Source organism: Hibiscus syriacus, unplaced genomic scaffold, assembly GCF_006381635.1.
Source record: "Hibiscus syriacus cultivar Baekdansim isolate YM2019G1 unplaced genomic scaffold, ASM638163v2 tig00110833_pilon, whole genome shotgun sequence".
NCBI lineage: Eukaryota > Viridiplantae > Streptophyta > Magnoliopsida > Malvales > Malvaceae > Hibiscus > Hibiscus syriacus.
In genome coordinates this window covers 363,071-378,036 of record NW_024062884.1, presented here as the reverse complement: position 1 = coordinate 378,036, position 14,966 = coordinate 363,071, and positions in this window count along the sequence as shown.

Genomic DNA, 14,966 nt, shown 5'->3' with positions numbered 1-14,966 from the left:
CTCTTCTAGTGCTAATTCCAAAAATGGCGACCCCGGAAAGTTTTGCCCATTTTCGGCCAATTGGCCTATGCACGGTGCTCTATAAGATAATTACAAAGGTTATTGTTAACCGCTTGAAACCACTTCTGCCGTAGTGGGTTTCGGAGACTCAAACAAGTTTTGTTCCGGGATGAAGTATATCGAATAATATAGTGATTGCTTAGGAGGCAATCCACTCGGTGAAAGCGAAGAAAGGGGCGAAAGGATGAATGATGATCAAAATTGATTTGGAAAAAACGTATGACTGTTTAGAGTGGCATTTTATAAGCGATACTTTGGCTGATTTGGGTATTCCGAGTTCTTTGGGGAATCTAATTAAAAACTGCGTTTCTTCGGTTACAACGCAGGTGTTATGGAATGGTGGACGGACAGATAACTTCATGCCTTCGAGGGGTATCTGGAAAGGAAATCCCATTTCCCCGTATTTGTTTGTTTTGTGTATAGAGCGATTGGGTCAAGCTATTCAAGGAGCGGTTGAGGAGTGTTCTTTGGAAGCTGATCCGTTTAACTCGAATAGGGTCGTCGACATTATCTCATTTGTTTTTTGCAGATGATCTCGTTCTGTTTGTGGAAGCTTCTATTAAACAACTTGACGTAAATTCCCAGATTCTTTCATTCATTTGTATGGCGTCGGGTCATAGTGTTAGTCGTGCCAAGACAACTATTTGTTTCTCGCGTAATGTGGATGCAAATTTGAGGAATGCAATTAGTAGCGGGTTCTAGTTTACTCAAGTGAATGATTTGGGAAGATATTTGGGGGTGCCGCTTATACATTCTCGGGTGACATTTACAACTTATGGATATCTCTTACAGAAATTGAAAGACCGGCTTGCTGGGTGGTAAACTCGCCACCTTTCGTTTGCAGGAAGAATTATTCTAGCGAAAGCAATCTTGGCCGCTATTCCAACTTATACCATGCAGACTAGTTACCTTCCGAGGAACGTTTGTGATTGAAGATACTAATTTTTTTTATCCATATTATTATTATTATTATTATTAGTATTATTATTATTATTATTATTATTATCATTATTATTATTATTAAATATATATTAAATATAAAAATTACAGACCAATTACAACTGGACCGGCCCAGTTACAAACCAACCAGAACCGGTCCAAATCCAACCAGAAACCCTAAATACTTGGGTTTCCAGTTAGGGTTTCCTAACCCTAATTTACCCAGCCGCCTCAGCTCACAGCCGTTGGATCTAGCAAGATCCAACGGTCCAGATGGTGCCAGAGAGAAACCCTAGGGTTTGATACCCTAGGGCCACGCGGTGCCGCCCCAGCTTCTACGCGGCTGCCGACAGTTTTCTCGCCGCCTCCGCCGCTGCCACGTCCAGAAGGAAGACTCCAGAAGATCAACGCCAGCCGTCCATGCAAGGCTACGGGGGAGTCACCACTGGTAGTCCGGTGACTCACCGAGGCCCCCCTCTTCGGACCGGTCCGACAGCTACAACGGTGGTGGCTATAAAAGCCACCACCCGAACCTGAAAAAAAAAAGGCAGAGAAAAAAAACTAGAGACAGAGACAAAAAAAAAAACAGAGAAAGAAAAAAAAAACAAACTATACCAACGATCTCAGTCAGCATCAACACAGCAAGGAAAAAAGAGAGAAGAGAGGCAAAAGCTTACACTGTCATCGGAGAGCCCCAACCGTCACCGGATCTCACCAAAACTTCGAAAAGCCGAAGGTATTATTGTAGATTTGCTCCGATTGGGAGCTTTAACGGAAAAAAAACATCGGAACCGTCATTAGGACGGTCCGATCTACATTTAGGATAAAAAATTTTTTCCGGCCACCGGCGCGGTGGCCGGCGGTGGCCGGCGGCGGTGGTCGGCGGCAGAACTCGCGGCGGCAGACGGCTGCCGGATTCCCTCCGTGAGGAATCTAGAGAGAGGCCAGAGAGAATTCTGGCTCTCTCTCTCTCTGCTTAAGAAAGAAAAAAAAAAGAGGAAAATGAAATGGCTGGCCCTTCGGGCCAGCCGGTTTGGACTCTTATAGTCCTTCCCGAACGACGTCGTTTCGGGAAGGACTATGCGCGTAATTATGAAATAGTTAAACCCCGTCCGCAGTCCTTCGTATTTGTAAATTTTACATTTTAGTCACTAAATTGAATTTATAATATTTTTAATTTAGTCTTCAAATTTTAATTTTATTTATTTTAGTCCTTCATATTAAAATAATATATTTAGGATAAATTACAGATTTAATCCATTAATTTTAATAAATAATATTTTAAACCTTAGTTTATACTTTTAATTTATTTGATTCTAATATCCAAATTTTAGATAATTTTATTTTAGTCACCAAATAAAGAAATAACATATTTAATCCCTATAATTTAGATTAATTTTGAATTAGATTTTTAATTTTATTTTTTCATTTATTTTATATGTTTTCATTTATTTTATTGTTTTTAAATATATTGTTTTAGTAGTATTTGTGTTTTTATTATATTATTAAATATTTTATTAAATATTTTTATAAATATATAATAAATAGTACTTTTTTAAATATTTATTTTTAATATTGAAGAAAAAGGACAGTCTTAATACAACTGGATGTCCTATTCTGATATTTTAAAATTAAAAAGTAAAATATATTATTATTATTAATATTTATCAATATCAAAGAAAAGAGCTGTCTTAAGGCACCTAGAAGTTCTTTTCGGATATTTTTAAATAAATAAATATTTTTTATATAATTTTGAAATAATAGGATTATAAATTAAATATATTTTTGAATTTTTAAATTTTAATAATAGAGACAATTTATAATTAAAAAGTACCAATTTTGGGCGTTGTAGGGTGCTAATCCTTCCCTAAACGTAACCGACCACGAATCCCTTTTTATTATTAAAAAGAACGAATTTTTGGTTATAAAACGCAGATCAGTTCATCTTTTAAATATGGTTTTCTTAAAAACTCTTTTAAAAGATAATTTTTAGGTATTCGACCTACCTGATCCAAAAGGCCGATGGCGACTCACAAATTATTTTCAAAATTATTTATTCACATCAATTTCCCCGCCAAATTTAATATTTCGTGCCCGGACGAAAACCGGTTACGACAGCTTGGCGACTCTGCTGGGGACCGGTCAAACTTTTAAAAAATCAATTATAAATTGTCTCTATTAGTTAAAATTAAAATTTATATATTAATTTTTAATTCTTTTTTTTTCAAACTTTTTATTTATTTATTATTTTTATATTTATATGTTTATTTTCTTTGCAAGTATTTCATTTCATTATTTATTTTTCTAAAGTTTGAACATTTCTCCTCACACCAACACTTGCATTGCATAACATAAAGCTCTATAATTGAGTTGTCCCTTTTAAGTGAGTGAAAGCAACGTCTTCGTGAGAATTTATTCTCCGTGTCAGACCTAGCAAGTAACTTTCGGGGTTCATATGCTCTATGTCTTCGTGAGAATTTATTCTCCGTGTCAGGCATAGAGAAATGTATCCCCTCGAATTGAACTCGATTCACTTTAGTCTGTAATGGACTAGGATTGAGGGTTAGCAACCCAAGGGGGCACTAACAAGGACAATTCGGGTACCTTTACTCCTAGATCTGAAACCCTGCATATAAAAAAAAAACCTTAGAAACTCTTCCAATCCAAAGTCATGCCAAAATTTTGTCCAAAATAGGTGTACACACAGGAGAAATGAATTCTGTCTTTTCTGTTAATTTATTTATTGTTTAAATTACATGTTTATTTAAATTATTTAAATTCAGAAAAGCATGTTTAAATAAAGAATATTTATGTAAATATTATTATAAATTTCTTTATTATGTAAACTAATTTATTTTCTTTTTGTGTTCTTTATTTTTCTGTTTGCATTGCATCATACAGGATAAAAGACATTGATCCTTGTGTTAATTGTCTCATTGGAAAGCCTTCATCTATGGATAAAAAGTGTTCAAGTCAAATAATTCTAAACTCGGAAGTAAGACAGTGGGCTGAGGATTTACAAAGACAAGAAGGAGACAGTCTGCAGGATGATTATGTATCTGACTTGGCCAGTTATGCTTCAGTTTCACTAAAAAGAAATGATATGCAAGATTTGCGAAGCATTTGGGAAAGTTGGGATTCAAACAAAAAATTGCAGTTTTATCAGACTTACGGAGACATCCCATATTTGCTCTATGTAGAAGTTGATGATGAATTACTCCGAGCCCTAATTCAATTCTGGAATCCAGGGTACAATTGCTTCACTCTCAATAAGGAAGACTTGGTCCCTACTATTGAAGAATACACAACTTTGCTACATATCGAAGGGGCTTTGGATAATCGAATATATTCAAAGTCAATTAAAACTCAGCCCTTTCGAGTTAAATTAGCAAAGATTGCTGGGGTACGAGAAGAATGGGTAGCATCCCGTACCAAACAAAAAGGCGAAAGCGAAGGCATTGCTTGGACCAACATCAGAGAGCTTATTCAGAGTCATCCAGACGCTAAAGTACGATTCGATCTATTTGCTCTGGGTATATGGTATGGTCATCTTCCCAAAAGTATTGGGATATGTTGAAGCTGCAGTGGTAGACTTGTTTGAACAGCTACCGAAGAGATTAATCCTGTTTCTGCCATCCTAGCAGAGACCTTCAGATCGTTAAATGCTTGCAGAAGGCTAGGAGGTGGGACGATTCTCAGGGTGTACCCAGTTGTTATATGTTTGGATCCGTAGTCATTTCTGGAGAACAGAAAAGGTTTCATACCGACGCTTTAATACGGATTATTCACCATTAAAAGAATTTCTAGAGCAGGAATGGCCGAAAGAAATTAAGAAAGATATGTGGATTAATGCCTTTCGAAATCTGCAAAGCAATGACGTTGTTTGGCGCGCCCCGTGGCAAATCCAAAGGGAATTCTTTTACAGGTGTGGTGATTACAACTGGATAATGCTGCTCAGATTATGGGGAGGAATTGGATATGCACCACTGCTGGTTATAAGACAGTATGAAGGTCGTCAATTTGTACCTGTCACTGCTGGACTACAGTCATCTGAGTTCGCATTCCACAGCAAAAATTATAAAAGAAATATCATGGAAGCCGTTACAGCTTGGAAAACAATTTTTTGCATCCGAGCTAAAGCAGCAAAAGAAATGTTAACTCCTGATTATGAAGAATGGAGATCTGTCAGGAAAAACGAAAATATTCCTCTACCAGATCAAAATGAGGATATTTCTATGGAAGATCGCATTAAGGTGGTTCCATCAGAGATTGAAATCTTGAGAGCTGAGTTTGAAGCAGAAAGAGATGGCTGGTCGAAAGAGTTAGAGCAAATGAACAAGATAAAGCTATGTTGGGGTTGACATTGACTCTCATTCATCACAATGTGCAATGTTGAAAAGATAAAGAAAAAGGTGAGGATGAGTACAGAGCCTTACAGAAAATTACCAGGAGTTATATAAATCCCGAAAAGCATCAGGACCCAGCCAATCGACGGTACAGATGACCAGAGAATTGAACATTGAGAAAAGACGAGTTGAAGATCTGAAAGGAAAGAATAGCCGTCTACTCAAAAGCCTGGAAAAAGGAAAGCAAAAAATGGAAGATTTCGAGGTCGACAGAAGAGAGAGAATTATAAAACACAAGGCTGAACACCGTGAGATCATGAATGAAATGCAAAGAGAAAGAGATCGAGCCAAAGATTTAGAAGAGATGAAGAATGACATCTTTGTTAAATTTAAGGCGAGAAAAATATGTTCAAGGGATTTGAATCTGAAATGAACCAGTTGATTGCTGAGCTTGAAGTCAGAGACCAAAAGATGGAAGAATCCAATGTTGAAAAAGAAAAATGGGAGCTAGAAAGAAAAAATTTCAACACCAGACTTGAGGTAGAACAAGAAGTGGCTAGCAATTGGATGCAAAGATGCAGAAACAAAGATGTTCAAATCCAGAAGCTTAATCAAAGAACACAAGAAGCACGAACAAAACTGGAAGAGGATCTGGATCAGTCTAGAAACAAAAACTCAGAGTTTAATGCTTACATTTTGCAACTGGAAGAATCATTGTTTCAAGAAAAGGTTCGTCTACCTAATGATCTCAAAGAAAGTAATGAGGAAAATGCTTTACTGCGAAGACGCATTAGAGATCTTGAAAAAATTCTGCACAATTGTCAAGTCAGAATCACTGAGTTAGAGCAAACTCTTGAAGGAACAAATGAACAATGGCAAAAGTCAACTGAGTTTTATGTCGAAAGAAGTGAAGAAAGAAGCATATGGTGTTCGAGGCCATGGTACAAATGAGCGAAGTTGCTAGATATGTTGGGGAACTAGCTGTTGAAGCCAAAATAATTGAGCATCATGTTGATCCAGTTTCTAAGTGCGGAAAGAGGGTGTCATGGTTAATGAAAGAAATTATAGAGCTTAATAGGAAAGCTACGCCTTATCTGTAGTTTATGAACTATTATAAAGAAACTTTTGTATACCGATGAAAGTTCTATGACAGTTAACATTTTGGGATCAATGTTTTTACATACATGCATTTTGCATACATTCATCATTCATTTCATAATTTTTCGCTATGAATTATTTTATTTATTAAGTTAAAATTCATTAATTAAAATTTGAAATAATATTAAAAGATTTTTCAATCGCAGTTACTCTGGCCAAAGAGAAATACTACATCACTACAGTACTGACAAGCTACTAAGAGAATTATGGAGGATAAATACAGCGTATTGAGAACAGCATCATAAAGAACAAGAAGAAATGAGAATGAAGTTGGAAAAAATTGAAGCCAGTATTGCAAATTCACAGACAGTATGATGAAGAAGATAGAGGACATGTTTAAAAGGCAGGCTATCAGTGGAAAAATGCATGAAAATCCTGTATCTTTCGACCAAGAACCCATATATCCTCTAGGTTTTTCACCAGAACCAATTTATCACTCTGGTACTACCCCTATACAAATCAATGCTCGTACATCTGCATTACAAGAAGCTAAACCACATGAAGATCAACAAGTGGATCCCGCATCTTCAAGCAAAAATCCGCTTATATCAGATGTGAAAGTAGGGGATCTTAATACTGATCAGTTGATCCCAGATTTGAATGAGCTAAATGAGAAACAAAAAGTAAATGAAGAACTGACCAGACAGATCAAGAGCTTAGAAGAACGAATGAAATCTGTGGAAATAACTGAATCATTCTATGGATTTGATGCTAGTGAGTTAAGTTTGGTTCCAGACCTAATCCTCCCTATCAAATTCAAAGCTCCCGAATTTGATAAATATAACGGTACTACATGCCCTTCATCCCACATTACTATGTTTTGTCGAAGAATGGCAGGATATGTGAAGGACGAAAATTGTTAATTCACTGCTTCCAGGATAGTTTGACAGGACCGGCTTTAAAATGGTATACTCAATTGACCAAAGCCAACATTAGATCTTGGAAAGATTTGGCTAAAGCATTTTTAGAGCAGTACCGCCATGTGACAGACATGGTCCCTGACAGATGGACTCTCCAAAACTTGGAGAAAAAGAATAATGAAACATTCAGACAGTATGCCCAGAGATGGCGTGACACTGCGGCCCAAGTTCAACCACCTTTGTCAGAAAAAGAGGCCACAGTGATGTTTGTCCATACATTGAAGGCTCCTTATTTAAACCATCTAATGGGGAATGCAACCAGAAATTTTGCAGATTTGGTCATTTCTGGAGAATTAATTGAAAATGTCTTGAAAAGTGGCAAGATTGAATCAAATGATGGGTCTAGTTCCAAAAGACCTACGTACCGGAAAAAGGAGAATGAAGTCAACAATGCAAATTCTTACAGCAAGGATTCATCGAAAAGTGTTACAATAACCCAGCTAAGGGTTAAGAAAGAGGAAACAAACACTAATCGAGCAGATTCCAGAGGATCTCGAAAGGAAAATGAAAGGTTATCTTTTACACCTTTACCAGTACCATATGCAGAGATCTGATTCGCTGTTAAAAGCAGATGTTATAAGGCCCTATCCTTTGGTTCCCATGCAACCACCATTCCCTCCTTGGTATGATACAAAGGCACACTGTGTTTACCATGAAGGAATTACAGGACATTCTATTGAAAACTGTCTAGCATTCAAAAGGGTGGTTCAAAATTTGATCAACACTGGGAAGTTGGAATTCAATACACCATCCGCATCAAGTCATCCATTGCCAAATCATGGAGATAAAAACGTGAATGCAATTCAGGAAGAGAACAGAAAGAAAGCAAAGACTGACATTTCTGAAATTAAATCTCCATTTGTTTGGATATTCCAACAGCTTTCTTTAGCCGGTATAATTCCACAACAATTCAGGCCAAAGCAGATGAAGGCAAGAATTATTGTGAATATCATCAGGAGAAAAGGCATGAAATTCAACTATGTCCTGAGTTTAGAAACTTGGTGCAAAAATTGATGAACAACAGAGAAATAGAATTCTTTGAAGAAGAACCCGGGAAAAAAGAAGATGATGTTTGCTCATCAGAGGATTCTAAACCAAATCAAAGAATAAATGATCCTGTGATCATTAATGTGAAATCATCCACGGTGATTCCGGCACCAATAAGGCCAAAAGTAGTTATTACCACTCCTCTACCATTTCCATACAAAGATACCCGCAGGGTACCTTGGAATTATACTACCAATATTTCAATGGTAGGAGGATATGTTTCTCTAGATAAAACAGAAGAGAAAATACAAAGTCTGAGTACAACATCAACGTCTGAAGCAGTGAGCGAAGTCGGTTTCTTTACGAGAAGTGGGAGATGTTACTCTCCCGAAACATCCAATGCTTCAGAACAAGTGAAAGCAAAAGGAAAAGCCATGGCAATACCTCAGAAGGTATTTGAGGATGAATCCCTTCCAGCATTCAATGAACCTGTGACAGAAAAGCAAGCTCAAGAATTTTTGAAATTCTTGAAACATAGTGAGTATAGTGTGGTTGAACAACTACACAAACAACAGGCGAGAATTTCTATTCATGATCTTTTGATAAATTCAGAAGCGCATAGGAATGCTTTGATGAAAATTCTCAATCAGACATTTATCCCCGAAGATATATCCCTCAATAAACTTGACAGAATTGTGGGACATATAGCCGCTGACAATTATATAACGTTCACAGATGATGAAATACCAGAAGGCGGAATGGGGTCAGTAAAAGCTTTGAACATCACGACACATTGTCATGGTCATGTGTTGCCAGGAGTATTGATTGACAATGGATCCGCTCTCAACTTGATGCCCCTAGTTACACTTCAAAGAATGCCTCTGGATCAATCACACATGAAGAGTTATCAGAATGTGGTACGAGCATTTGATGGTACTCAAAAAGAAGTGCTTGGGAAAATGGAAATACCGTTGGCCCAGTCGTGTACAATATTGACTTTGTGGTTATGGACATCCACCCCACATATAATTGTCTATTAGGGAGGCCATGGATTCATTCAGCAGGAGCTGTTCCTTCTTCATTACATCAGAAATTGAAATTTGTTGTTGATGGACAACTAATATGCGTCAGTGCTGAAGAAGAAATCATTGCGTCTATAACAAGCGATGTTCCATATATCGACACCAATGATGAGGCTCTTGAATGCTCTTTTCGAGCTCTTGAATTTGTAAATGCAACCTTTATTGCGGAAGGAAGCAAAATTCCATATCCCAAATTGTCTGATTGCACCAAGATGACGGTACAACAAACTTTAGGCATCGGAGCTAAAGTTGGGAGAGGTCTAGGAAAGAATCTTCAAGGGATTTCAGTTCCTATCAGTATAAAGATGAAAAAAGACCGTTTTGGGCTAGGGTTTAAACCCAATCTTCAACAAAAGAACAAAGAAATGAAAAGAAGATGTGAAGACAGAAAGGCAAAATTGAAAGGAGGAGAAATCCTTTGGAAACACATGTCTTTCCCACAGTTGAAGACCACATTCAGATCAGGGGAACAATTAATGTGGAACAGCAGCTTGTTGAAGCCTTTAAAGAAAAAAAGTTGACGAAAGATCAAGACATAGTTAAAGAAGCTATGAATGGATTATTTATCAACATGATCACGAATGACAACAAAACTGGCAAATACTTGGATAGGATTCGACCATGTCTTCCTGGAGAAACACTCACCAATTGGACCACTGAAGATCTTCCTATAGTTTTTAATATTAATGCAGAGTAATATTCAGAACTAATCTTTATGTTTAGCTCAAAAATATGAAAACTTTTTGTTATCTTGTAAAAGAAATTATGTTAAATATAAGAATTTTCTTTAAAATTTTCAGATGGCAATCATTCTTTACATTTTCTTACATTTTTACATTTATTTATTTTCATAAATTTACTATATTCTTTCGGAAATGTTCCGACTTAAATTTGCAGGTGTCACCGTGTTAATAGCATTTTATTCCTAGATTTAATCCAGTGATAAATTTAGAGCAGCCTATATGTCTGGAAGAAATCAATGGTTGTGAAGATGAACTGAATGTGATGTTCCTACTGAACTATTAAGATTGGTAGAAAAGAGGACAAACAATTCTACCACACAAGGAAGAGGTTGAGACTGTGAATTTGGGAACAGATGAAAAATAAAAGAGGTGAAAATTGGTACCACTCTGACAGTCCAGATAAAACAAGAATTGATAAATCTCCTTCAAGAGTTCAAAGATATCTTTGCATGGTCTTATCAAGATATGCCTGGTTTGAGCACAGATATAGTGATACACAAGCTTCCAATCAATCCAGAATATAAACCAATCCAACAAAAGCTCAGAAGAATGAGGCCAGAAATGTTGTTGTAAATCAAAGAAGAAGTGATGAAGCAAATCAATGCAGGTTTCCTACAGGCATCTAAATACCCAGAATGGGTAGCCAACATTGTTCCCGTACCTAAGAAAAATGGAAAAGTTCGAATGTGTGTGGATTACAGAGATCTCAACAAAGCTAGTCCGAAAGATAGCTTTCCCTTACCCCACATAGACACATTGGTGGACAATACTGCAGGGCATGCATGGTTTTCATTTATGGATGGCTTTTCAGGATATAATCAGATAAAAATGAATCCTGAAGACATGGAGAAAACAACATTTATAACCATGTGGGGCACATTCTGTTATAAAGTGATGCCATTTGGATTGAAAAATGCAGGGGCAACATATCAAAGAGCCATGGTAACTTTGTTTCATGACATGATGCACAAAGAGATTGAAGTATATGTAGATGACATGATTGCCAAATCCAGAACGGAAGAAGAACATATTCAAAATTTGAGGAAGCTTTTCCAGAGATTGAGGAAGTATCAATTAAAGCTTAACCCTGCTAAATGCACTTTTGGGGTAACTTCTGGGAAACTTTTGGGATTTGTAGTCAGCAAAAAAGGAATTGAGATTGATCCAGATAAAGTCAAAGCAATTCAAGATCTTCCACCACCCAACACAAAAAAAGAAGTTCGAGGCTTTTTGGGGAGATTAAATTATATATCTCGGTTCATTTCTCAATTGACTGACAAATGTGATCCAGTGTTCAAATTACTTCGAAAGAACAATCCTGAAGTCTGGAATGAAGAATGTCAAGAAACTTTGGATATTATTAAGAAATATTTATCCAATGCCCCCATTTTAGTATCACCAATGCCTGATAGACCATTAATTCTCTACTTGACGGTCTTCGAAAATTCGATGGGATGTGTACTAGGACAGCATGATAAATCTGGAAGAAAAGAAAAAGCTATTTATTATCTGAGCAAGAAATTTACTGATTGTGAAATTCGATATCCACCAATACAAAAATTATGTTGTGCCTTGGTGTGGACTACTCGAAGACTCAGACAATATATGTTATATCATACTACTTGGTTGATATTAAAACTTGATCCTTTGAAATTCTTAATGGAATCACCAGCTTTGACAGGCAGAATGGCTAGATGGCAGATGTTATTATCTGAGTTTGATATTGTATATGTCAACCAAAAAGCGATAAAAGGAAGTGTCATAGCTGATTTCCTGGCCAGTCGTGTATCAAATGATTATCAGCCTTTGAACTTCAATTTTCCTGATGAAGATTTGTTATGCATATCCATGAATGAAGAGTCAAAACAAATGATGAATTTGCATGTTGGAAGCTTTACTTTGACGGAGCATCTAATGCTTTGGGACGAGGAATTGGGGCAGTGTTAATTTCTCCAGAAAATGTTTATTATCCCTTTACAAGTAGACTGGAGTTCTTTTGCACCAATAATATGGCAGAATATGAAGCTTGTGTCATGGGGTTGAAAGCAGCTATAGAAAGAAAAATCAAATTTCTCAAGATATATGGAGATTCATCGTTAGTGGTGTATCAATTGCGAGGAGAATGGGAAACAAAAGATCCCAAATTATTGGAATACCGAAATTTTACACTCGAATTAGTGAAAGAATTTGAGAGAGTTACCTTCAATTATCTCCCTCGAGAAGAAAATCAAATGACAGATGCTTTGGCTACATTAGCTGCTATGTTTCAGGCAACTAAGAAGGTTGATATGATGCCAATCAAAATGCAAGTATATGAAATTCCTGCACATTGTTATAGTGTGGAAGAAGAGGTAGATGGTAAACCATGGTATCATGATCCTGCAATATATCAAAAATCAAAGTTATCCACCAAATGCATCAGAAATTGATAAAAGAACCTTGAGAAGAATGGCTGCTGGATATTTTCTTGATGGAGATTATGTATAGAAGAAGCAGTGATCAAATGCTATTGAGATGTTTAAATACTAGCGAAGCTCGAAGCATCATTGAAGAAGTACACAGTGGAATATGTGGAACACATGCAAATGGTCTTTCCATGGCCAGAAAAATAATGAGATATGGATACTATTGGGCTACCATGTACACAGATTGCATTGATTATGCAAGGAAATGTCATAAATGCCAGATATGTGCAGACAAGATTCATGTACCCCCATCTCCTTTACATGTAATGACAGCACCCTGGCCATTTTCTATGTGGGGAATAGATGTCATTGGAGCAATCACACCAAAGGCATCGAATGGACATTGTTTCATCCTTGTGGCAATTGATTATTTTACCAAATGGGTTGAAGCTGCTTCATACACTAATATTAAGAGGTCCACAGTCTGCAAATTCATAAAGAAAGAGATAGTTTGTCGGTATGGCCTACCAGAAAGGATCATTACAGATAATGCTCTGAACCTGAACAACAAAATGATGACCGAACTTTGTGCACAATTTAAGATCAAACATGCAAATTTAGTGGCATATCGTCCAAAGATGAATGGGGCAGTTGAAGCAGCAAATAACATCAAGAGAATCATTACAAAGACTACTGAAACTTACAAAGATTGGCACGAGAAGTTACCTTTTGCTCTATATGCATACCGAACTACTTTCGAACATCTACTGGGGCAACGCCTTTTTCTTTAGTCTACGGGATGGAAGCAGTCTTACCAATTGAAGTTGAGATTCCATCGCTCCGAATATTGAGAGAAATAAAATTGGATGAATCTGAATGGATCCAAGCTAGATTTGATCAATTGAACCTTATTGAAGAGAAAAGATTGAAAGCTATTTGCCATGGACAAATGTATCAAAAACGGATGATGAAGTCTCATGATAAGAAAGTACATCCAAGAGAATTCCAAGAGGGTGATCTAGTACTAAAAAAGATCTTGCCTATACATAAAGATTTCCGTGGGAAATGGATGCCTAATTGGGAAGGGCCATACGTTGTGAAAAGGCCTTTTCCGGAGGAGCGTTGATCTTGGCAGAATGGATGGAAAAATTCTGAAAAATCCAATAAACTCGGATTCTGTCAAGAAATTATGCTTGAAGAGAATTAAAAAAAAATAAAAAAAAATAAAAAAATAGAAAAAAAGAAAATAAAAAAAAAGAGAAGAAAAGAGGGGTCAAGGTGAAAACCCGCAAAGGGCATCTTGTAACCAAATGAAGGATTTGAGTTGAAAACCTGAAAAGGCGGCTCAAATGCAGGTTGATATTAGGCATCTGGCAATTGAACTCTCTTAAGATTTTGACAGTTTGGAAGAAATTTCACATCCACAAGCATTTTGACAACGTTTGAGATCTTCCAGACAAAAGCTTCCATCATTACTCTAAATTGTGTCAACTTGATTAATTTAGAAATACTTATGCTTATAATTTGTTGAGACATTTGAATTTTTATTCTTATGCTTGTCATAACTTTGAATACAATTATATCTATTTCAAGTTCAATTTATTTGAGATTCAATTTATTTTTGGAAATTCAATTTATTCTTTCTATTGAATTAACATAATTTTGAAATAATTTAAAGATTTCTGAATATCACTTTATGTTAATACTTTTAAATACATGGAATACAAAGTAGGCAAATCATCACTAGCTTAAAGCCATGAACATCAAGATTGTTACAAGTGGTGCTACCGACAACAAGGTCGAATCCGCCAAATCTACTCATCAATTGCTCCAACCGATCACCATTCAGTTCTTGCACATCTGTTTTCAAAGATATACTAAAACAGTAAAAAATGATCTTTGCAGTACTGATTCCAGCAAAAAGAAACAAGACATTGATATCACTAGGAAACATGTTTCTATACAGATCCTTGTATATGGTTTTTAAGGAAACCTAGAAACATTTCCACCTCATCAGGTTCAAGTGGAGTAACTTTATTCCTTCCAAACCATACTAGATTCCATTTTCAGCACTCATCAAGAACATACTTCTGGACACTCGAAGGTGGCTCATTGTCATAAGCTTCAAAAGCCTTACAGATCCTTTCTGTCAATTTGGCACTTCCTGTACATGTTTATAAACAGTTCAACTTTGTTCTTGGATCCCATGGAAGCCATCATTTCTTTGTCAATGGAAAAGCATCAACACATGGAGGAAGCAGAATAAGAGAAAATCTATTCTTAATTGGCAGAATTATGAATATAGCCCTTTTCAGTGTAGTAGCAT